Below are 22,653 nucleotides of genomic sequence, written 5' to 3'. Positions count from 1 at the left end.
GGAGGACGGGACGGGGGGGCGACGGCCGGAGAGCGGGCGCCTGCCCGCAGCGACCCCCGCGGCGGCTGCCGGAGCGACGGCGGAGACGGCGGCGGCGGCTCCTCAGCGGCGCGTCGTCCCGCCCGCCCCCATCCCGCAGACCCCCGCCCCCGCCCGGCCAGGACCAGCCGCCGCCGCCGCCGCCGCCGCCACCGCCGCCGCCGCCGCCGCAGCGCCTCAGCGCCTCCGCGCGGCCCCGCCCCCGCCGCCTCAGCGCCTTCACCACCTCCGCGCCCCGGCACCGCCCCCTCCCGCCAATCGGGCCGCCCCGGCCACGCCCCCCGGCGCCAGCCTGCAGCCAATGAGCGGCTGCTGTCGGCTGGGCGTGGCACCGGCCAATCACAGGCGCCGAGGACGCCTCGAATCTCCGGGCAAGTTAAGTTTGTCTCCGAGGTTCTGAACTGCAGGGAGACGGCGGGTTAGTTCGGTAGCCGGGTGGGAGGGAACCGAGTTTGTGCCGCTCCGCCAATAGGGGGAAGAGGGTGTGTCACATGCAAATAACCCCGTGAAACCCAGCCCCTCCCCTAAGGCCAGACACAGCCCCTGCGCTAGGTCCCTGCAGAAATGGGGAGGGGATGAGATAAATAGCTGGGAGCTAGAGTTCGCTAGAGGGTCTAAGACTCAACTAAATGTTTCCCGATTTCTTGAGAAAGACGGTGGGGGTGGGGGGAGCTAAAACGTTCATACCGATCCACCAGGGCAGTGGTTAGGCTTTCTCTTTCTTACCCAGAATCTTAGCTGGAAAGAAGACTGCAGTCCTGTAGCAGTTGACAGCCAAGGATCGCAAAGAACTTTATGCATCGCTTATCCTTGTTTTGCAAAAGACCAGTTACCTAAAGCTTCGGCAGCGGGTGGGGGATAGATGTCTAAGTACATTTACACCATTAGTCGGTTAGAGGGAAACAAAAGACTCAAAACCTGTGGGTTAGCGGTTTCCTCCTCCATCTAAAGCCCCTTCTCGTCGTAGACTCTCAGCAACGAAAATTCTTTTATTTGTCCAGCTCGACAAGGCCAAAGAGACAGGTTTGTCTTCCACCCCAAAGTCCTTCTGGGGCGGCTGGTTAGATAAACGCAGAGCTCGGAGCCCTGCCTGGGAACGAAGCTTCAGAGAACAAATTGCCATTTAAAGCTCTTGGGCTAGACCTGCCTCTTGCAAAGCTACAAATGAATTCAGGATTTTGGTGTTCACGTTCTGGGGAGAGAAAGCAGATGTAACTGGGGGAAACTCAGGCTGGCAGGGTGTGGGGGGGACGGACAAGTGGGAGAGTAAGGTCTCCGGAGGGGCTAGCCGCGCTCATGCTGGTTGAAGGCGGGTTCCGACGTGAGACACCCCGAAACCTGCTCCCCTGTGAGAACAAAGGCAGGTGCCGAGCGAGAGCCTGGTTGGTGCCGGACGCTCCCCGGCGTACTCCGGGCCCCAGAGATTGCTCTGCCCACTGGAGCCGAGTTTCGTGCACACTGGAACCCCAGCTCCCCACCCAGCCCTGGCTGAAACCACATAAGACTGTGCGTTATGACATCACCTGTTTTCGGGCTGGAGAACGCGATCAGTATTCTCGGCTTCTGCTTTTCTTAAAGGTCGCTAGCGTACGAGGATCCGTGAAGGCCTGCAGTTGGCAGAATGAATCTGTGGAGATGATTTACACGAATGATTTCACTGGTTTGCATTTCTTTCTTTTCTTTCCTTTCTTTTTTAATTTAAAAAACTACCCTGGTTGCCTTAGGGATTCAGTGTGGTGTTGTGATGCAAAATCAGAAAGGTACACTTGGAGGAGCTAGCAAGTTTAGCATATCAAAGCTATCAGACCAAATTCTGTGGTTAAAACTGCCAGTCTCCTCATTTTTCGACAGCTGCCCCCTCTCTGTCCCTTTTAGAGACCAACGAGCATAAACCAAGTCTACACAAGGAACAAAGGAAATGGAAATCTGCCAGTGTCAGGTTTAAATAGATTAAAATAGACTGGAAAATCCCCAAAGGGTCTAAATGATGTGGTGGGGTAACTGTGTTGATCCATTTAACTAAAGTTAAATGATAGCTAAAGTTTAGTGATAGCTAAAGTTCTCTTGGTGTTGTGTGGATTTATACAGCCTAGGAGAGCAATGGCGTGGGGAAGGTGTATGACATTCTGTTAGAAGAAACTAAAAAAGAAGATTCCACAGAGGGACAAATGACTTACATACACTTCAATGCAGAGAACCAAGAAATCCAGGGAGAAAGTTAGGAAGGCACAGTTGTCCTAAGAACTGAAACACATATGTGTCCCCATTTAGTGGTACATTTCTTGAGTTATATTCCTGGCTTGGAAAGCAGATTTTATGTGAATACATTTTAAAGGCAAGTTGAAATTAAAGGATGAAATGAATTTTTGTGCAGAGATTGAATTTTCTCAAACAATATTTTAGCTTCAAATTATTTTCTATCATATACTTTTTATATCCTTTCCTTTTATTTAATAGCTAAAATTCTTTCACAGTGAAGTCCCTTAAGTTATTCAATAACCCAGAGAGGCAGGAAAAGAGAGGCCAGCTTCATACAATTATACCTTCTAACAGAGATTGCTAAAAGGAGGTTTTAGAAATATCTCTTCATTGATCCATGGTCATGTACATGTATGTGACCAAATGATGCCCCTCTCCTCCAAAATTTTATAAAATTAATTGTCTACACTGTCATTTATTTGGCAGTCAACCATGTAACATTTCTCTTATTGAATCACCATGTATGTGTAATATTTCTTCTATTGAGCCACAATATATGTGTTTGTGTCCCACCTCTGAACTTTCCAATCCAGTAACTCATTCTCAATACACAATGACCGTCCTTTCCTCCGGTTCTCACACCCTCAATTCTATCATCCTTCTTCTCACCTCTCTGGGTAATGTTCAGCTTCTGGACTCTTCCTTTCTTTTCCATCCCTTACCTGGCCTCTTTTTCTTTCCCAGCCAGCCTGGATACTAGGAGACTGTGACTTAGAAAATAAGTGACTTGCAAATCCTGGACCTCATGTTAGTTACAGAGAAGGAAACAAAAGCCCATTCTTTGAACTTCGTTCAGAGCAAGGAAAAACCCCACCCCTTTTGTTGTCTGGTTGTCTAAAACAAGAAAGAACTTCAGGAAAGTAAGACAGCGGTGAAAATTAACAACCAATATTGAGCATTCCTTTCTTAAGGTTTTATTTACCAATAGAGAATGATACTTCGTTAAACATTTTACACTGTTTAAAAATAATTTTTGCTTGTTTTGAACTATTTTTTCAAGTGTGACCTTTTTTTCCCCTAGTCATACATAAAATCACATGGCTTCGATATACCATACATTATTTAACCATTACTCCATCATGGAACATGTAGATTATTTCCCATTTCTCATGATTATAAATAATAATCTGATAAACTTCCTTACATGTAAGTTTCTGGCAGCATCTTTGATTCCTAGATATGAAATTTCTAACCAGAAGGATGTGAATATGTTTTAAGACTCTTGATATAATGTACTAAAAGGTTTTGTGAAAAGATTTAACCAATTTGCACTCAACTCACCATAAGAGGGCTTCCCAGGTGGCTCAGTGGTAAAGAACCTGCCTGCCAATGGGGGAGACCCAGGTTCAATCTCTGGGTCAGGAAGATCCCCTGGAGCAGCAAATGGCAACCCACTCCAGTATTCTTGCCTGGGAAATCCCATAGATAGAGGAGCCTGATGGTCTACAGTCCATGGGTCCTGAAGAGTTGGACGCAATTTGAGTGCACACGTGCGCACTCACACACTCAACGAATGAGCATAGAGGGGAGAGATTTCTTGGTAGATTAAGCATTTGTCAAAGCATCCTTTCCTATACTTTTTCCTTAGCATCAAACTGAATACTGATATGACTGGTTCAGATTCTATTTTCTCATTAGACTGTGAACGCCTGTAGGGCAGGGAATGGACTGCATTCACTTATTCACTTCCAGCTCCTAGCTCAACCCATTTTAAGAGAAACGTTTTAAAAATCTTGGAGAAAATATGGAGTTTTCACTCTGATTTTCCTCAATATACTGTAAGTCTAGGGCATCTCTTTTTAATCTCTAATAATAGCTACCGGATCTTACAAAAGGATCCCAACACATATCTGTGAATTGAATGGTTCAGAATGACTATTGCTGCAAAGCAGAGATTGGATTCATGTCCTTACCTGTCACCAAGTCTTTCTTGACACTGAACATCATGATCATGACTGAGGCTTGCTATCTCTCTTATAAAATGAAAGCTCTTACCACAAACCAAGGGTATAGGGAGAGAGGGTTGGGCACATTTTTATGTTCAGCACTTTTGAAAGAAGATACTGTGTTAATAACATGCTGTGACTTTTGGACTTGAAATTGTTTACTTCTCTAGATATTCTCATTCTACTGACCTAAGAACTGGGCCCCTTTATAGTTCCTGAATAAGGATTCAATTGAAAAAATAAATTACTGAAGATATTTTAAAAATTCCAGTTCTGGAGACAATAGGTCATTTTCTAATATTTTGCCTTCTCAGACTTCTTCGTCTTTCCCCTGGGGGCACCCAAAGCCTTGGATTGCAGGGCAAGTACTGCATTATTTACAAATTTGCAAATACTGTAATTTGTTTTGTGCACAAAGGAATTTGCACTTCACACAATTGTAAATTAATTGCTCCCTTTGAGCTGTTAATTAGATTCCTGCTAATTTTTCCTAGGGCCTAAGACCAGTCAGTACTACTCCGAAGGAGGAATTAAGAAGATGTGATCCAAAAGGGGCTCTGCTTGAGCGCCGCTTCCCCTTCCACCCTCTCCATCGCCCACCTCCACCAGGAAAATTATTCTTACCGAAGCTCATTTTCCAAGGAACAAATATTCCAGCAAGATCCTGATTTCTGCCAGCTTTCTCTTCTAACTTCCCCTTCCAGAGTTTCCTGCATTAAACCCTGTAGAAAGCAGATTGCAAAGGAGAGGCCTACAGATCTGGGTTTATCATTGTTTGGCCTGCAAATGTTAGCCAGCACAGTTCTTTTTAACATTGAATTACTTAAAAACACTTGATGTAGGAGATTTTTGCCGCCACCCGCACCCCCACCCACCAACAAGTCTAGATTTCTGGTGTCTCTTGAAAATGGTTAGATCTGGTTACACTGGATGTGTACTGGTATATGGCCACCATCTGCTGGAACCCAGCACCTGTTATCTGCATTTGGACATGCATTTTCAGGTTTACCAACGTCTCTGTCACTCTTCTGGGGTTCCATTTTGCCACTTTATACACATTGTCTTCTTGACCTTTGTAAGGATTTGCCATCTCAGAACTTTCTCCGGCACTCAAATTACTGATCTACTGACTGATCCTCTTAATCATAGAACATGAGTTAAAAAGAAACATGTCATCTCTTGGCTATAGCAGAAGTTGAGGAAAAGGATCCAATGTAAAGAATATCATGATATGCAGTTGCCTGGGTGATAGTACATAAGGGATGGATTGCAAAGTGGCCTGAGGAATCTTTTGCTGGTTGTGGAAATGATATGTATCTTGATTGTGCTAATACTTTCATGGGTGTACATAACTGTCAAAATGCAATAAACTGTACAGTTTTATTATGCAGTTAACTGTGTGTAAGTTACGTCTCAAAATAGTGGATTTTAAACAAAAACAGAATAATGGTTGTATAATATTTTAACATTTGTATGTATAACAATCTGTTCAGTCAAAATTCTATAATTGGATATTTGTGGGAATACTTTTAGTGAAAATAAATAATATCAAATATGCAAATTCACAAAAAGGATATCACGATATGTATATCAATTATACATTAATTAAAAATAAATTTAAAAAAGAATACTCTGGTACTCTGACACATACGTGTGTGTGTGTGTATACACATTGGTACTCTGACACATACGTGTGTGTGTGTGTGTGTGTGTATACACACAAGGGGAAGGACAGTTGTCTAAGAAGGGACTATTATGTCCTTTACACTGGTAACCTTACTCCTTATTCTAACTCTGTCTAAATTCCCATTCAAATTGTAGCTTTAGGAGAAAGGGACCACGGGGAACGTGGCAATAGTAGGAGGCCCACGAGAGTGTTTTCTTTGATAAGCATTATCACGTGGGGACTAAGAGCCTGGGCTTTGGAGTCAGATACGGATTTGAGCGCTGACTTGGACCCTTACTAGATATATGTCCTTGGGCAAGTCACTTACTGTCTCTAGGCTTCAGTTTCCTCATCTGTGAGATTGAGTAATAATGGTACTTTCTCAAAGGGTGATTGTGAAGACTGAATGAGACAATGCACCGTAGTGTTCAGGAAGTGACTAGAACCTTGCAAGCCCTCAAAAAGTGTTTGCTGCTAGCTGCCACAATACAAAGGATGTTATGCTCTGACATTGGTCTAGTTACCTAACTTTTCTATGTCTTAATCTTTGTCATCTAAAAAGAAGATATTAATATTGGCTTAGTTATAGACAGCTGTTTTATATGTAAAGCGCTGTAAGACAATGTCTTGCATATAAGAAATGCTATATGAAGATTTACTCTTATTGTATACTGTGGTCAGGAGATCTTTTTTATTTTCCTCTTTGTTTTTCTGTGAAGATCTTTGATTTTCTTTTTATTTTATTTTATTTTTAAACTTTACAATATTGTATTGGTTTTGCCAAATAGCGAAATGATTTTCAAGGTACTTCTCAAAAGTAAGGTAACGTATTGTAGAAGTAGCAATGGACAGAAAGTCAGAAGACCTAAGGTTTAGTTTAGTAGTGCTGTAAACTAAGTGATCTGGGGCCTCAGCTTCCTTTTCTGTTAAATGTGGAAGGGTCATTAAGTGGGGTCAGGGCCAATCCAGATTATAGGAAAATTGAAACTTATGAAATATGGAGACTTTCCTTAAGAAAAAAATATGAAACTATGGATGCAAAATTATTTATGAAAGTGAATACTTATTTAAAATTAATAAATGGAATCAATAAACTTTAAAAAGCTGAAAATACTATAAACATCATAAAATCCAAATAAATAACAAAACTATCAATCAACTACCTGACACAACCCTATATTACTTTTTTCCCCTCCATATTTTTGGCTGTATATTTTCATTTCCTTTTCATATGAGAATGATTTTTGCAATATTATCTTCTATGGAGAAAATAGAAGGATGATTCATTTTTTTCTCTAGTCTAGTGCCCTAGAACACTTATGCATCATAAACATTTTCCAACCTACATCTTTGTGACATGATGCATGTGAACTGGCCTGGTGGCAGTAGAAATATTCCTAGAATCCATTCTTACATTGGGACAACTCAAAACCAACAACCACACCTGAAATGACTATTATCTCTTTCTATATATATATAACCCACTAAACACAAGCTAAAGGTACCTCCATCTCAACTTCCCCTTACCTAGAATAACAAAAATACCCATGGCTTCCCAATTTCTCTGGCATGAGGGAGAGTTTGAAAGAGGTAACTTGAGTACAAAGAGTTTGTGTGGGCCTTACCAATAATGGTTAATAGCTTGTTTTAAAAAATTTAATTAATGACTATGTGGACACATTTCTCTGGCCTCTCCAAAGAGCCTTGGAAGGGGCCAGTGCTAGTGACGGACACTAAGGTTTAAATGTCATTAAATTTGTGGTTAATTCATATCTGAGAATCACAAAGACCTAGTCAAGCTCCAAAATTCTGTGAATTTGTTTTGTCTTACAATTTCCATGAGAATCTAGTGCAAGCAGGATTACTAAGACAGGAGAAGCAGGAGAATATCTGCAAGTAGGCAGGGAGAAAGTAAAAGCAGCTCTAGTCTCAAAAAATCCCCAAAGTTGCCCGGGTTTTCTTTGTTCCCTTATTTCTTCTGTGAGTCTATTCCTTTTTTTTTTTTAATTAATCTATTTGTACTCACCCTAGTTCTTAATATCTTTCTTATAGATGTGAGGAAACTAAGACAGAGAAATAATTTTATGTATTTTAAAGAGAGATCATTGTGGAACATGCTAGTTGTCTGGGTGTTAAAAAGGAAAGTGGGTGAATAAAACAAAAATCCACATTAGAGTAAGGGAGTTTGGAAGGATCCTGTTAATTGGAGTATAGAAGAGTTATAATTTTTAGACTCAAGTGTCTTAGATAACATATAACAGTATTTATTCTATTGTGAAGAATTTGCAGGAAATCAACACATAGTTGAAGGGACCCTAAGAAGGGAACAGCCTACACTTCAATTTTCATCTCTTCTGAAAGTGACAGTTACATACAGATTTTGAGCGTCTTCAAGGATGAGCCTTTATTCATCTGAATATGTCAAATACTTGGAACCTAAGAGGAAGTGCTTGAAAAAGCTTGTTGGATGAAATAATTGGATGTATTAGAGTTTGTTAACTAGAAAGTAGATACATTTTTACCAACAAAAGTTCCCAAGTTGTCTTAAAATTGTAAAATGATTTTCATGCAAAGGTAAAATTTGCCTTGGTAGCAAGAAGCAACTTTCAATAATTATATAAATGGTAACAACAAACAGCAATTTCAAAGATAAAGTGTTGGCATTCCTACATGAGCTGCCAGCTTGGAATCACAACAGCGTCTCATAAGATTTTGGAAAGCTAGAAGCATTTTGGAAGACTATGCTTCGAAATACATGCTGTCCAGATAGTCTTTTATTCACTCATTTATTTATTGGATATTGAGCAAGTAGTAAGTCCTGGTGATTAAAAAAATAACAAAAGATAAGTTTACAATTTAATAGAGAGACTAATGTATAATCTCTGCACTGATGTAGAAGATAAATAGAAAACGGAGAACAGAGGGTAAGAGAATTATTAGCAAAGAATTTAGAAAGCTCCTTTGAGTAACTGTACGCCTCTTAGTGGTAGTGATGGAAATTCACTCCTGTGTTCATGCGTTCATTTGCTCAACGTGCGTCTGTGGAGTACAAGTACCAGGCTCTTGGTTAGTTAGGGAACATGAGAGTCGGGGTCTTACATAACAGATAATCTTCCAGAGAAGAGGGACTTCAAACAAGTAACACCAATATGTAGTAAGTATTTTTATTTTTGGCCACACGGTGTGGCATGTTGGACCTTAATTCCCCAACCAGGGATCAATCAGGTGCCCCCTGAAGTGGAAACTTGGGTTCTTAACCACTAGACCGCCTGGGAAGTCCCTGTAATGATTATTATAGTAGGGGAAACACAGGAAGGAAACATACAGCATGGGAATCTAACATAATCCGGGCTTCCCTGAGGAAGTAAAATGCAAACCCAAGTAGTGGACTGTCCACAGTTTATGACAGTGACTACCATGTATGCCAGCCAGTGGGTCCTTTCCATCTGCAACTCACATCTTGATGTTTCAGTTCCTCTTTTAATGTAGTTCCCGTTACAATTATAAAACTCCTATTAATCCTGAGTTTTTACATTACAGTAAACAAACCTCGGGCTTCCCTGGTGGCTCAGATGGTAAAGAATCTGCCTGCATGCTGAGACCTGGTAGGAGACCCAGGTTTGATCCCTGGGTCAGGAAGATCCCCTGGAGAAGGGAATGGCAACCCACTCCAGTATTCTTGCCTGGAGAATCCCATGGACAGAGGAGCCTAGTGGGCTATAGTCCATGGGGTCGCAAAGAGTTGGACATGACTGAGCGACTAACACTGACTTTCAAATAAACTTTAATACTGAGAGCAAGCCTCCTTTCTCTTTTATGAGGGACTATCCTTATTTAACTTCTTTTTCCTAATTAAAGAATATCATTTAACATCATTTCATGCTTGATATTTCTCACTTAGCCCACCCCCATGCTGAGTTCCATCCCTGTATGTGCAAGTTAAATGTAGGCACCATTTCTAAGAGGTACATCTATTTTATCTCTCTTAAGACTCTGAAGTCTTTGAAAGCAATCCTCCTATCTCTAATCTGTATTTTCTAATTCCCACAACACCCACTGTAATGATACTATAATCATAATTGATATAGTAATAGAAGCAACCACTACCATTTACTGGGTGCTTACTGTGTACCAGTCATTTCACAATATCCTTTATATATTGTCTTACCTAATATTTACAAAATGCCCATGAATGGCTATTGTTATCTTCATTTTTACAAACAATTTATAGGGATTAAAAGTTTGGTCAGAGTTATTACTAGACATTTGAGATTTGAACCCAGATTTGCTTAATGCCAGTATTATAGCCCATATTTATAGATAGTATTATGCAATCCTGTCTTTGCATTGTACAGTCAGAATATTGTAATTATTCTTTGAAATAATTCTCTGTGATAGGTTATCAAACTATGAGGTCTGCTGACTTAGGTCTCCCAATGTCCACCAAACACAGTGCGGGCATTTCTGGTAGCTGGATTACTATTGAAATCAATGCTATGGGAGTAGAAAAAACAATATGCATTATTCTCTCTTCTAATATTGTATTGCCCATTGGCATGTTACTCTAAAATAAAACAATTGGATGATCCTGGGATTCGAAAAATCCTTTTGTTGACACTCTAAATGCTGAAATTCCAAATGTTTTTGATATTTAAGTCTGATGATCCCTAGGCAAGTGGTTAGTCATGGAGGTAAAATGGTGTATATACTGAAGTTGAAGGAGAGGGGAGATGAAAGAAGTTACCCTTGTTCCTCTTACATGCTGTGTCAAGGATGGTCCAACCCCATTGTGACTGGTTGAAACTAGCTCGTCTAACAAAGATGAATGAACTGGTTTCCATGTAATCTGATGGTGAACTAGAGGTTTTTATCTCAGCCTGGCCCATCCAGATCCTCCTCTAAGGAAATCTTCCTTTCTGTGGGCTCATTCTAAACAGTGATGCTCTGTATTATGTGTTTGCTCCCTGTCTCACATGAGTAGACCAAGGAGTAGGCACTTGGTGGAAAATAGCCATTCTGTGACCTGGCCAACCATCTGGATGGACTAGCTTAAAACGATGATCTGGGCCAATCAGTTCCCTTTCTGGGAAATTCGGCAATTGGAAACTAAAACACCAAGCCAGCTGGCAGCAAAGTCAGATTGTGAGAGGATGCCATGAACCAAAAGGAACCGAAAACTATGAAGGGCAGAACAGATAGTAAAGGTTGAGGAAGCAGGTTGGACAAGAAGGATGGAGGCAATGCACAGAAAGAAAGCGAAGACACTTAAGACACTTGGAGGTGCCTTCAATCTTGCCTATTTCCAGTTCTGGTCCCTGCCATGTATCCTTGTGACGACCCACCCCCACTCCACTCCACCCCTTCCCCCATCTAAATCTCTTTCCACCATTAATTTTGTGAAGTACCTTGAGTGTGCCTGTTTCTTTCAATCAAAAGAGATTGATTGAAACCATCTCTTTCTCCCCTTGCATGTCAAGCACTTACAAATATGAAGTATTACTCTTAGTTCTCATTAGCAAATGGATGTGAAAGTCTGACATTCAAAAGAAAGAACTAGAATGCACCGAGCCAGAAAACCCCATTTTACTTTTTTTCACATAGAAAAAATCTTCCAGTGTAACGTTTCATTAAGAAAGTCTGCTTTCAAATTTTTAGGACCTTTTGTGCCTCCAGTTGGAGAATGAAGATCAGTAATCTATTACCTAAACTGCTTCTCTCCAAGTTTAACATCAGTGTGATTCCGAAATGTCTACCTGAGCAACCACCCATGAAGAAAACTTTGAGAGATAAAGGCTTTCTCTCTTTCTACTCTTATCCTTCGTTCAGACCTCATGCCTGCTGGCCCAGTTTAATGATTTTTTTTAGAGTTCTTGAACCAAAAAGGATTTTTTTTTTTTTAAAGTAAAAACAAACAGAAATGGGAGTTAAATGTCTCTGAACATTTCCAAAGAATTAAGTGGTGAAGAAAAAGATAAAGTAAATAAGGGCAGCTTTGGGTCAATTTGCAAAGTTAAAAATCACTATGGTGGTCTTTATGAGATAATGAAGAGGACCAGGTATGTAACTATGAACAGGTATAAATATTTTCACTTGACTCAACTTGCCAGATGAGAAATATGTCTGAACAAGCAATCTGTTTCTGTAGGGCCAATCGCTAGCTTCGGGAGCTCAAGCTTAACTCAGGTAGCCGTGATAAATCTGGAATAGTCTTGATTTTCCATTACTGTTCCTCACACGCTTTGTGTCTGCGGAAGCCACTACTTTTTCTTCCTTTTCTAAGTGTCTCTCTCTCCCTCTTTCCCTCCTCCCTCCACATCCTTCTCCCTCCTCCCTCTTCCCTCTCCCTTCCTCCTCCTCCTTCCCCCTTCTCCCTCCTCTTTTCTTCCCTCCCCTTTTCCACCACTTCTTCCCCTCCTTCCCCCTCCTCCTTTCCCCTCCTCCTTCCTCTCCTCCCCTTTTTCCTCCATTCTCTCTTTCCTCCTCTCCCTCTCTCTTTCTCTCTCACTTATATTGGGTTTGTTCTAAACTCAGCCACCCTTGAACCCATTCTCTCTCCTGCAGGTACAATAGTTCTTAGGATTTGCCAAGATCTTGGAAAATAAAGGAGATGCTTCACCCGACCAGTGAGGATCCTCTTTGCCACACCTTTGGAAATGTTGTGGATGGGGAATTAAAGGAAGTGGTGTTGCCCCACCCGGGGCCATCCCAGAAGGACTGTGGTTGTGCTGGACGTGCTGTTGATGCAACAACTCTACTGTTGTTTCTGTCTATTCGAAACCTGTCACTTTGCATTTTCTTTCTCCAAGAAGATCCAAACATCAAGAGACTCCCATGTCTTGGGGGAACTGGAACGCCTAGGAATGGAAACAAATGGAAATACATTATACCAGTGGAACTTCAGCTATGACCTGAAATGTGTTACCTAAGAGCTCTGTAAGGGAGAAATTGAAAACTTTTTTTCTATCTTAATATTATATAATCTAGTCACTGTTGAAAAACCCTTCAAATTTCATTTTTTTTAGTAATTACTTTGTAGAGTTTTTTGAGGATTAAATGAAAAAATTTATGTAAAGTGCATAGAACAGTGTCCCTCCTGTTATGACCACTCAATAAATATTACCTATTATTATTACTTTTAAAACTTTTCATGCAGCAATAATATATTTGTTCAACTGCAATTGAAATTTATTTGAATTCAACTGCAATTGAAATTTATTTGAATTTTAATGTTTTGGGCTCCTTGGTGTCATTTACCACTGTATTTGATTTAAAAGGGCTCAAGTACTTGGTAATATGCAAGGTGGATCATCAAGCATTTTTACTGAAATTGTGTTTGCAAAGTACATTTTGGTCTTCTATTAGTCTGTTCGGTCCCACTGTAAGATAGAGAATTCTGTGTCAGAGATCCTGTTGAAAAATGAAGAATCTAAGTGTCAGGAGAAATTAAATGACAACATTCTAACCTCTCTCTAGATGAAGAAAGACCATCTTCTCTGGGACTTGGGCTCATACGTGAGGTATATGTAACCACACTGGAGTAGGAAGCGGCACCCCACTCCAGTGTTCTTGCCTGGGAAATCCCATGACAGCGGAGCCTGGCGGGCTGCAGTCCATGGTGGTTGCAAAGAATCAGACGTGACTGAGTGATTAGACAACAATAGCAGTGCATCCACACACATGAATATATGCCTTTATGTGTCCTACTGTCAACAAACTCTCTTTTTTTTCTTTTTTGGCCATGCTGTGCAGCTTGTGGGATCTTATTTCCCCAACCAGGAATTGAACCCAAGCCCTCTGTAGTGGAATTGAGGAGTTCTAACTCCTGGCCCGCCTGGTAATTCCCCCAAAATTCTTAGAGTATGGAAAGGCAAAAAGCTAGAGCTAGTGAGTAATAATCATTCCTTAAGCTTTTGACTGATGAGCTGCAGCTTGTCAGCTAATGAAAAGGAAGTATTATTCCCATTTAAGAGCTGGAATCCTGAGATAGAGTGCCCTGGCTCTTGCCATCAAGACTTTTGCCTGCTAGCCAATAGCTGATGATCTCAGTTTTGCTCTACAAGAGGCAACTAACTACCTTTAGGAATATAGACAATATCACAAAAGATAACATGCCTGATGTATTTTGTATGACTCTAGTAAGAAGCTAACCATACTATAAATAGGTCTGGGTTTTTTTTAAATATAGGTCTGGGCTAAGAGGGTCTTCTGGGAAGTGTAAATGGGGAGGATATATAAAGCATGGACCAAGCCATGGATTCTTTCATCTTTGCCTTTTACAATTGCCCTCTGTTTATAGAAGTCTATTTATGAGTCTGCCTTGGTCATCAGGCAAAATGCCTTATTTATTTCCTGGCTGTTTACAAAACCAAGGACCCAGACTACAGGATATTTATACTGTTGTCTATCAAAGCATTCACTGGGAGAAGAGATAAGCAATTCATCTGCCAAAAATATTGTGGCTTGCAAAATAGGAGCACCTATGAAAGAAGTCACCACAGTACCATGTCATGACAAAATGAGTGTGTTCTCTTGGATGATGTAGCTCATTTAGGTTGATTTCACCTTCCTCGGATATCATAAACATAATTTTTGCTTTTTCACTATAGCTCTTTGTTGCTTGGACAGGGACATCTCAGGTGGAAAGGGCCTGAAGCCGAGTCTGAGTTGGATCCTCCTGAGAACATAAGAAGAGTTTACTTCCCTTTTTTTTTTCAAAGAACGGAGGAGTATATTTAGCCAGGCAAACATAAGGTTCCAGATGTGGAAGATTACGAGGAACAGTAAGATTTTTCTAGATGGAAAAAAAGGGAAGGCAGATGCTTGGGTGTGTGCAGGGGCTTATAGCCCTGGGGCTGCCCTAAAGAGCTTCAGGGTGAAGTCCAGCCATGTGACCCCCAAGGCTGGACAAGGACGTGGGGTGAAGAGTGGCTCCAGCCCCACCTGTGGATTCCTGAGCCAGCTCAGCGCCGTCTCAGCATTGTTCTATTTGGTCTTTGTCTTCAGGGCTTCACTGACATCATTCGACCCTATTTCTGAGTGAGATCAGGTTGATTTCTCAGAGCCCAAGGATCCCAATGACATGTCAGCTTTACCAACCTCGAGTCACCTCTGCTTCTCCAGAAACACATGCAACAAGACAATTATGATTTCTCAGAGCCTTTTAACAACAACGCCTTTGGTGTGTCACTTATCTGACTTACTTCTGACTTTTCCTGTGCCTGTGTCCCATCCCTTTAATTTCATCTGGCTCTTTTCTCCATCATCAGCCCTGCTTCCTGGCCCCTTTTCGCTAGAGCAAACTGCCAACCCCAGGGCTTTTGCCCTCCTTTTCACATTGCCCTCAAAAGTTACCCAAAGTATCCTGGAAGCAAAGTAGAAGAGCTTATAGTATTTTTGTAGTGGGAAGCCTTGCGATGACTTGTCTAAGCATGGCCTGTTTGCCAACTGAAGTGATTCATGCTCTGGCCAGGGGGAAGGTATGGTGGGATTTTGCCCAGGCACATTTTGGCCATCCTGTGTTTTATGCTGCCTGTGCTGAGTCGGCTATTGTTTTTTCTTGAGGAACAGTGTTGGAGGCACGGTTGGAATTCACATAACTGTAACCTTCCAGGTTGTCTTTGGTCCTGTCCAAGAACAGAATCTCAACTCCAGCCAAATACTCCCAAAAGCAAAGGGCATTTGTCATAGACTGTAAGCACCCTGAGAGCACACATTTCTGTCTGGCTTCTCTTCATTCCAGGCACACAGAATGGAGCCTGTCCCTGAGCCTGTCCCGATAAGTCTTTGTTAATTTGAATTCCTGCCTGATGAAATTATTACTGTAGTACTCTAGTACTGCATTGCAGCAAGGCTCTGCTGCATTAAATAGTGCAATATCAAATGAGTATGGCAGGGCAGATTTTAATATGCTAACTAATATACACAAAGGAGAAAAAGATCTTTGTATGTATCATGGGCTTTGAATGAACATGAACTTCTGAGGTCTGTAAATATCTTTCAGAGAACAGGACTGAAAATGGGGGAGAAATATAATAAATTTTAAGGAGAATCTTGAACATGAAAGACAGTTGATAAAAAGAAAGGTAAACTTTTTAATTATAAAAATATGAAATTGATAGATTTCCCCGCTTATTTGAAACACCAAATTTTCCTAGGACCTTAGTATTGCTATTTCCTAAAAAAGGAGTGGGAGCGGTGTTTATACTAGGTAAAATTCCCTCCAGTTCTAAAAAGTTGAGAGACTATAATTATAAATGATCAAAAATCATAAAAAAATAAATAAAACTGATGTCTTTATTCTCTCTCAGGGGAATAAGTCTAGCCCTAGAAGGAAAAAAACCTGAAATAACCTGAAGTCTATGGTTGTAGTCTTCTGTGTATTTGAATTCCTTAAACTGTGTACAAAAATTTTATATATTTCTTCCCTTGAGGAACAAGGATCCATAGTTTTCATCCAATTCCCAAGGCAGTTTGAGACCGCCCCCCCAAAACCTTGTAAGCTACTGGATTCTAACATTTTAGATTGTTTCCTTATGAGGCTTGAAGTAACCCTTTCTGTATGTCAGGCATTATGCTATACATTTTATATGTATTTTCTCATTTAACCCTAACTTCGCAAGCCTGATGCTTTTCTGAGAAGTTAACTTTCTCAAAGACTGATAACTTTCTCTAAGCTGATAACTGGTGAAGCTGGGACACCTACCCAGGCTGAACCAGGGTGCCAGGCTTTTATTCATTATACAGAACTACTTTCTTTTTGGGAGACAGAACATCTTCTGGAAACCAGAGCCTTTTCATTCTTAGCCATTATTTTCCCTGTTATCCATCTTTTATATTTATATAATAACTGCTTTCTGAACACCCTAAAGCCTTTCTACACCCAGGAAGCATTTCTCTGTGGAACCAGCCTTCTAAAGCACTGAAGCAACCCTCTCCAGACCGCTCACCTTGGTTTCCTTCCATTGTACAACCAGGGCAGTAAGCATAATTTTGCCTTAACTATCTATTCTAGACTCAAGTCTGGCCACATAGCACTAATGGACAAGCCATACATTTGGAGAGACTCCAAGAAATCCATCCCAAGCCCTGAATGGTCCTGGCCCCGTTCCAGAATTTTACAAACTTTCCATAAATTGTGATTCCAGACACGTTCATACCTTGGCCCCCAGGATAATGGAAGCCACAAAAGAGACAGAAATTAAAATGTCAGCCCAGCTGGGTCCACATTGTAGGCCAGTAATTACAGTGGAACCCTTTGCCTCTTCGATCACCTGAGTGGAGCACATCTGTGCCTCCTGCAAAAAAGGATAACAGAGTAATTCAGAGCAGTTTTTTTTTTTTAACAGATATCCCTTAACTCAGTTTAAGTAGAGTGCACTACTTAACAACGGCAACTAAGGTTTTAATAAGCCACAGGAAAAGTTTTAAAAGCGAGGTGAGAAGCAGAGATCAGCCTTCTGATGAGCTTTGTAATTCAGTGACCACTGTCATCACTCAAGACCTAAATTACCTGAAATGTGTCATCAAGGCCTCAGCAGCAAGTAAAAGAAAGCGTTGTTATTCTCTGCCTGAGAAAAGAGTTACTGCCCAAACCTTTCAGCCACAGCAGATTCTGAAGGACGATTTGTATGCCACATCACTACGGATAGGGAAAAGGATGTCCACAGCCAAGGTGACATCTGAGAGGTCATATACTTTGTGGGATCATGATAGAAGTTCAAAACATCAGCCTGAGAAAGGTAAGTGAAACTGACAACCAAGTGTGAAGTATGGGTGGCACAAGGGATTAAATGGTGTGGGAATCAGGACATTGGCTATCTCCTTACTCTCTCCTTTAAAAATTTTTTTGTTATAGACCCAGCCACTGATAGGAGTGGCTCATTACACATGAAGTGATCTGTTGTTTTCTGTGCCCTGAAGGTGCTGATTTTCAGTGTCTGTGATGTTACCATCCCTGAGTTTTTCCAGCTTTGAAACTGAGCGCTCCAAGCACTTGGATCCCTTTTCTTCGGCTGCCATGCCAGGGAAACACTGAGATGACTTTGGCCAAAATAAACTTTCTGCCAATTTATATCCTAATCCAGAGAAGCAGCCGGTTGTGTTACCAAAGGAAACTGATGTTTGGTCATGAAGGAGTGTGATGAAACGTTCCCTGTGTCTTTTTCTCTCTCCATATAACAAGATGGAGATGGGTTGTTTTCTTAAAGTGCTTGTTACCTGCTTTTTGATTGTTGTTTTACTTGGCTGCTTTCTCCGCGAGATTATAGGTTTTATGAGGACGGTTTTCCCCCTCAACCTATCTTCAATACAACAACAACTTTTTTTTTTTTTTTGAGAAACGAATAAAGAAAATCTTCTAGTCTATGTTATGTGAATAGTGACATCTTTTCAGGTTAGTAAAATATGGGCTGAAATGCTCAACTGGTGGTTGTCAGCTGAGTTTACATTAGGGGTGAATGTAATAGTGAATGCAGTTACAAGTTCTAGAATGTACAGTAAGCTCAGGCTGTGGTGGCTAAGTGCTATTTTTGTCCTCCGGCTCTTATTTTGCCTTCAGGTAACTTTTAGCCAGTGTTAGCCTTGGAAATCGCCCCTCCTTCATGCTCAGTCCTGTCCTGTTCTCCCCTCAGGCACGCGGGGTCCTACACGGGTAGGTGCTCCTCTGTGTAGCAGAGAGCCGCCTTCCTGGGGCCACTGGGCTTTGTTCACTCACGATCCCAGCTGGTCCTGTCAGCGGAGCGTGTCCTGTCTTTGCTCTGGTGAGAAGTAAGTGGAGTTCTGAGGTCCTCTACACTGAAGCCGACACTGGAGAAACTGGCGGGGTGGGGAGAGAAAGGGAAAGGGAGATCGCAGGGGATAGAGAGTCCTGATGACATTACTGGAGACAATAAACTACCCACAACTTAGCTTCCCTGGTGGCTCAGATGGTAAAGAATCTGCCCACAATGTGGGAGACCTGGGTTCAATCCCTGGGTGGGGAAGATCCCCTGGAAACAGGAATGGCAACCCACTCCAGTGTTCTTGCCTACACAGTCCCATGGACAGAGGAGCCTGGCTGGCCACAGTCCATGGGATCACAGAGTTGGACATGACTGAGTGACTAACACACACATCTACAACTTAACTTTTTTCCTGTCATTTGCCACAAAAGTAACTCTAACTTGGTCCAGAGACTCTGTTGTGTTATTTGTTTTTATCTTTGTAAAAGAAAGATAATCCTTTAGATGGCTCACCAAGGAAGTGCAACTTGCTACATCTTGGTCTTGTTAGGAAATTCATTATTTTCTTGGATGGAAACCTCTGCCTTAGATATAATGCTGGAGCCTCTGGACCTACAGGTGACTCAAGATGCATGTATACTCTCTTCTACCTGAAAGCTCCATATGAAGAGAGCTATTATGACTCATTGTTCACTCATTCAGTAAATAGTTGTTGAGCACCTACTATGTGCGGCCACATCTTTAGGATGTATGTTTAGATTTTCCTTTGAATTGTTTCTCATGTCACAGGGACTCTGGACCAACGCTGGAGTCCCTTCCTTAGAAGGACTCCAGTGTGTCAAAGACTCCCCCTTAAAATATAGCATCTGGAGCAAAGCATGACACCACCCATTCATATATTTTACACATGACTTAAGTGTCAACTGTGTGCCAGGTGTGAGGGTAACAGTGAATGAGGGACAGTAGTGTGCTCAAAGGACTCACCACCTAGAAAGAGGAGTGCATGCATGGGTGCTAAGTCACTTCAATATTGTCTGACTCTTTGCAACCCTAGGGACTGTAGCCCACCAGGTTCCTCTGTCTGTGGGATTCTCTTGACCCAGGGATCAAACCCAAGTATCTTATGTCTCCTTCATTGGCAGGCAGATTCTTTACCACTAACTTCACCTGGGAAGCCCCTAGAAAGAGGAGGTTGCCTTGTAAATAAGATAGGGAGCTAAGTGAAACCCAAATTGTAATAGGGAAGAGTAAATTATTTTAACCTTTGTACTCTATTGCTTTTGCTACAAGTTACTCACTAAAGAAGGGCTTCCCAGGTGGTACTAGTGGTAAAGAACCCGCCTGCCAATACAGGAGACGTAAGAGACATGTGTTCGATCCCTGGGTCAGGAAGATCTCCCAGAGGAGGGCATGGAAACACACTCCAGTATTCTTGACTGGAGAATCCTACAGATAGAGGAAACTGGTGGGCTACAGTGCACAGGGACACACAGAGTCAGACACAACTGAAGCAACTTAGCATGTGTGTACACAATCAGTAAAGGGATGTTGCCTATAGTTTAAAGCATACATAATGACCCACATGTAGGACCCCTGCCTCCTGTGTAATGAGCACTAAGCTAAAATACCTTTGTTTAGCCCACAGGAAGCTTCCTGACCAGGCCCACCTGCAAATGGCCACAGGAAGGAAGAAATGAACACATCCAGACCCAGGACTTTACCCCATCCATTCTAGTATTAAGGAATCCTGAATTTAACTCAGGAAAGATGGTTCTTTGGGACGCTAGTCCACCATCTCCTTGGCCTGCCGACTTTCTGAATGAAGTCCTGATTTCTTGTCCCAACGACTTGTCTCTCGATTTGTTGGCCTGTTGTGCTGTGAGCAGTATGAGCTTGGACTTGGTAACAAAATGAGGGAGCTGCCAGTCCTCCTTGGAGAGGGGAATCCTTGGAAATGCTTCCCACCTGGGGGAAGTAAGTGAGAGTGTGCATGTGGACATGTGATAGGCAGATGGAGTTGGGGGATGGTCTTGTAGGGAGAGTCAGCAGCCTGAGCAAAGGTAGGGAAGAATGAAACAGCCTAGTGAGCTCCAGGAACTGCAAAGGCTTTGATAGAGCAGGAGTGTGGGGTGTGAAAGCACGCTGCAAAAGAGTTAGGGCCAGAAAACTAGGCAGGGTAGAGCCTTGAAAGCCATACTTAGGAGCTTGGATTTTTTTCCCTACAAGGTGACAAGGAATCTGAAGACAGACAACATGGTTGGGTTTATAAATCATCCATAGAAAGATGTTTTGAAGCTGTATGACCCAGGTGTCGGACCTCCAGGAAACTGAGGCAGGAAGAGCAGCTGGGAGATCAGATCATCTGGATAAGAGATGAGAAAGGATTCCAATAAGGCAACAACTGTGAGGATGGAAAGAAGTCGGTGTACTACAAGCAGGGAGGACACACCGGCAAGCAGTGTGGCAGGACTTGGCTACCCAAAGTGGGTCAGAGGACCCATAGCATCAGCATCCCTTGGAAGAAAAGCAGATTCTCAGGCACCACCCTAGACCTACTGGATAATGATTTGCAGCTTAGCAAGATCCCTCAGGACATTCACTCATAGACACACTCAAGCTTGAAACACACTGGTCCGGGTACTGGGAATTCAGTGGTGAAGACACAAAGCAGCTGAGATCCTTGCCCTCGTTAACACTGCATGGTGATGGTAAGTATCAGCAAGGAGACATATCAGGAACTGAGACACACCCTGGGCTCAGGGCTCAGGGGAGGTTTCCCCGTGTATGTTTCAGTGACAAGTTATGGTGAATCAGGAGGAGCAAGTGGAACATGGGTTCGTGTGAGGGGTTGGGGAGAAGTCTCCCAACAGAGGCCAGCATGTGCTCAGGCTGGAAGGGATGCCAGGGTCTTGGAGGAAAGAGCTGGAGCAGCACATGAGGAAGAAGGAGGGTCCTGGGAGGTGAGGCTGGAAGTCAGGGGGGATCAGGTCAGCTGCTCAATCACGCAGATGAGTCTGATTTTCACTGCCAGAAGAAATCTGGAGGAGAAAGCCCAGAGCAGTATCAAGAGGTGATATGTACGAGGAGAGTTGATACTTACCCTAATGGTCTGACCAAAGCCCCTTGGTTAAGGAAGCCTATTGCTTTGGGCTTCTTCAGTTTTGACCCCACTTAAGAAAGCTTTATGGAGCACACACTCTATGTTAGCCCTATGTGAGGCAAGGGAGGGCTATTCAATATTTGAGATATGATTCCTGCCCTCAAGGATACCACAGTTTAGTAATGATATTTTGCTTTATTAAAGAAGCTTAAAGTCAAACTAAGAAGAACTTCTGGTTAATCATTCCCCAGGTCTTTCCACATAGGCTGCTTCTGAGACAGCTTTCCCTCTTTCTGTTCTTATGACTTTTTAGACAAAATTTTACATTTTTCTTGATTTCAGGCCATCTTCCCAAACTGTGATACCGTTTTAAATCCTGCTTCAGTCATCAATTTTTCAGCTCTCTCTCCCAACTTTATGCCACATGCAGATCTGATGAACATATCCTTAAAAAAACAAACAAACTTAAGATCCTATGCTAAAAATTGGTTACAGATGTCAGAGGGCCCTTAAGCTTCTTAACATGGTCATAATAGAGTTTCCTTTCTGAGTGATTATTGATTAGTTGATCAATACATCTTGGGCTCCATATAGTATTTTTTTCTCCCCCTGGGAAGAGTCTCTCTGTCTTGTAGCTAGAGATAAATGCACTCTTTATGGGAACCCACAGCATTGGTGAATACCAGTGTTACAGTATTTGTAACATTGCATTTTAATTTTGTTACCTCTCTGACCATCATTATGGGGCTATTTTACTCATCACTCTATTCCCAACACTGAGCACAGTGTATTATTGCATATGGCGGGCACTCAATATACACTTTATTCAGTGACTTAGCCTGCATAAAATATTTTATGAATTTGCAGAAACAGCTAGGCTATTTGATACATTTCAAGGATTGAAATATAGAGTTTAGCCCTCCA

At 42.0% G+C, this 22,653-nt stretch overlaps 1 protein-coding gene and 1 long non-coding RNA gene across 3 annotated transcripts in view; one reads left to right on the top strand and one right to left on the bottom strand.

Moving 5' to 3' along the window:
• The window catches only part of SESN3 (sestrin 3), an 80,901-nt gene extending 79,234 nt beyond the window's left edge, over positions 1-1,667 (bottom strand). Inside the window, exon 1 of the mRNA XM_059875066.1 lies at positions 1,563-1,667. The gene's annotated coding sequence lies outside the window, so the exon portion shown is untranslated. The remainder of the gene's footprint in view (positions 1-1,562) is intronic.
• On the top strand, positions 146-22,295 carry LOC101906086 (uncharacterized). 2 transcript variants are annotated; one of them, XR_009490622.1, is made up of 5 exons: positions 146-1,062; positions 1,618-1,699; positions 17,256-17,648; positions 18,540-18,675; positions 20,268-22,295. It is a non-coding gene; the product is annotated as an uncharacterized lncRNA (long non-coding RNA). The 2 variants fall into 2 exon arrangements; XR_811391.4 differs by lacking the exons at positions 17,256-17,648; positions 18,540-18,675; positions 20,268-22,295 and adding an exon at positions 4,739-12,465 and having other exon boundaries at positions 154-1,062.
• The last annotated feature ends 358 nt before the right edge of the window (positions 22,296-22,653 follow it).

This window comes from Bos taurus, chromosome 15, assembly GCF_002263795.3.
Source record: "Bos taurus isolate L1 Dominette 01449 registration number 42190680 breed Hereford chromosome 15, ARS-UCD2.0, whole genome shotgun sequence".
NCBI lineage: Eukaryota > Metazoa > Chordata > Mammalia > Artiodactyla > Bovidae > Bos > Bos taurus.
The sequence above is the reverse complement of the archived record's forward strand: the minus strand, read 5'-3'. Positions and strand labels throughout refer to the sequence as shown.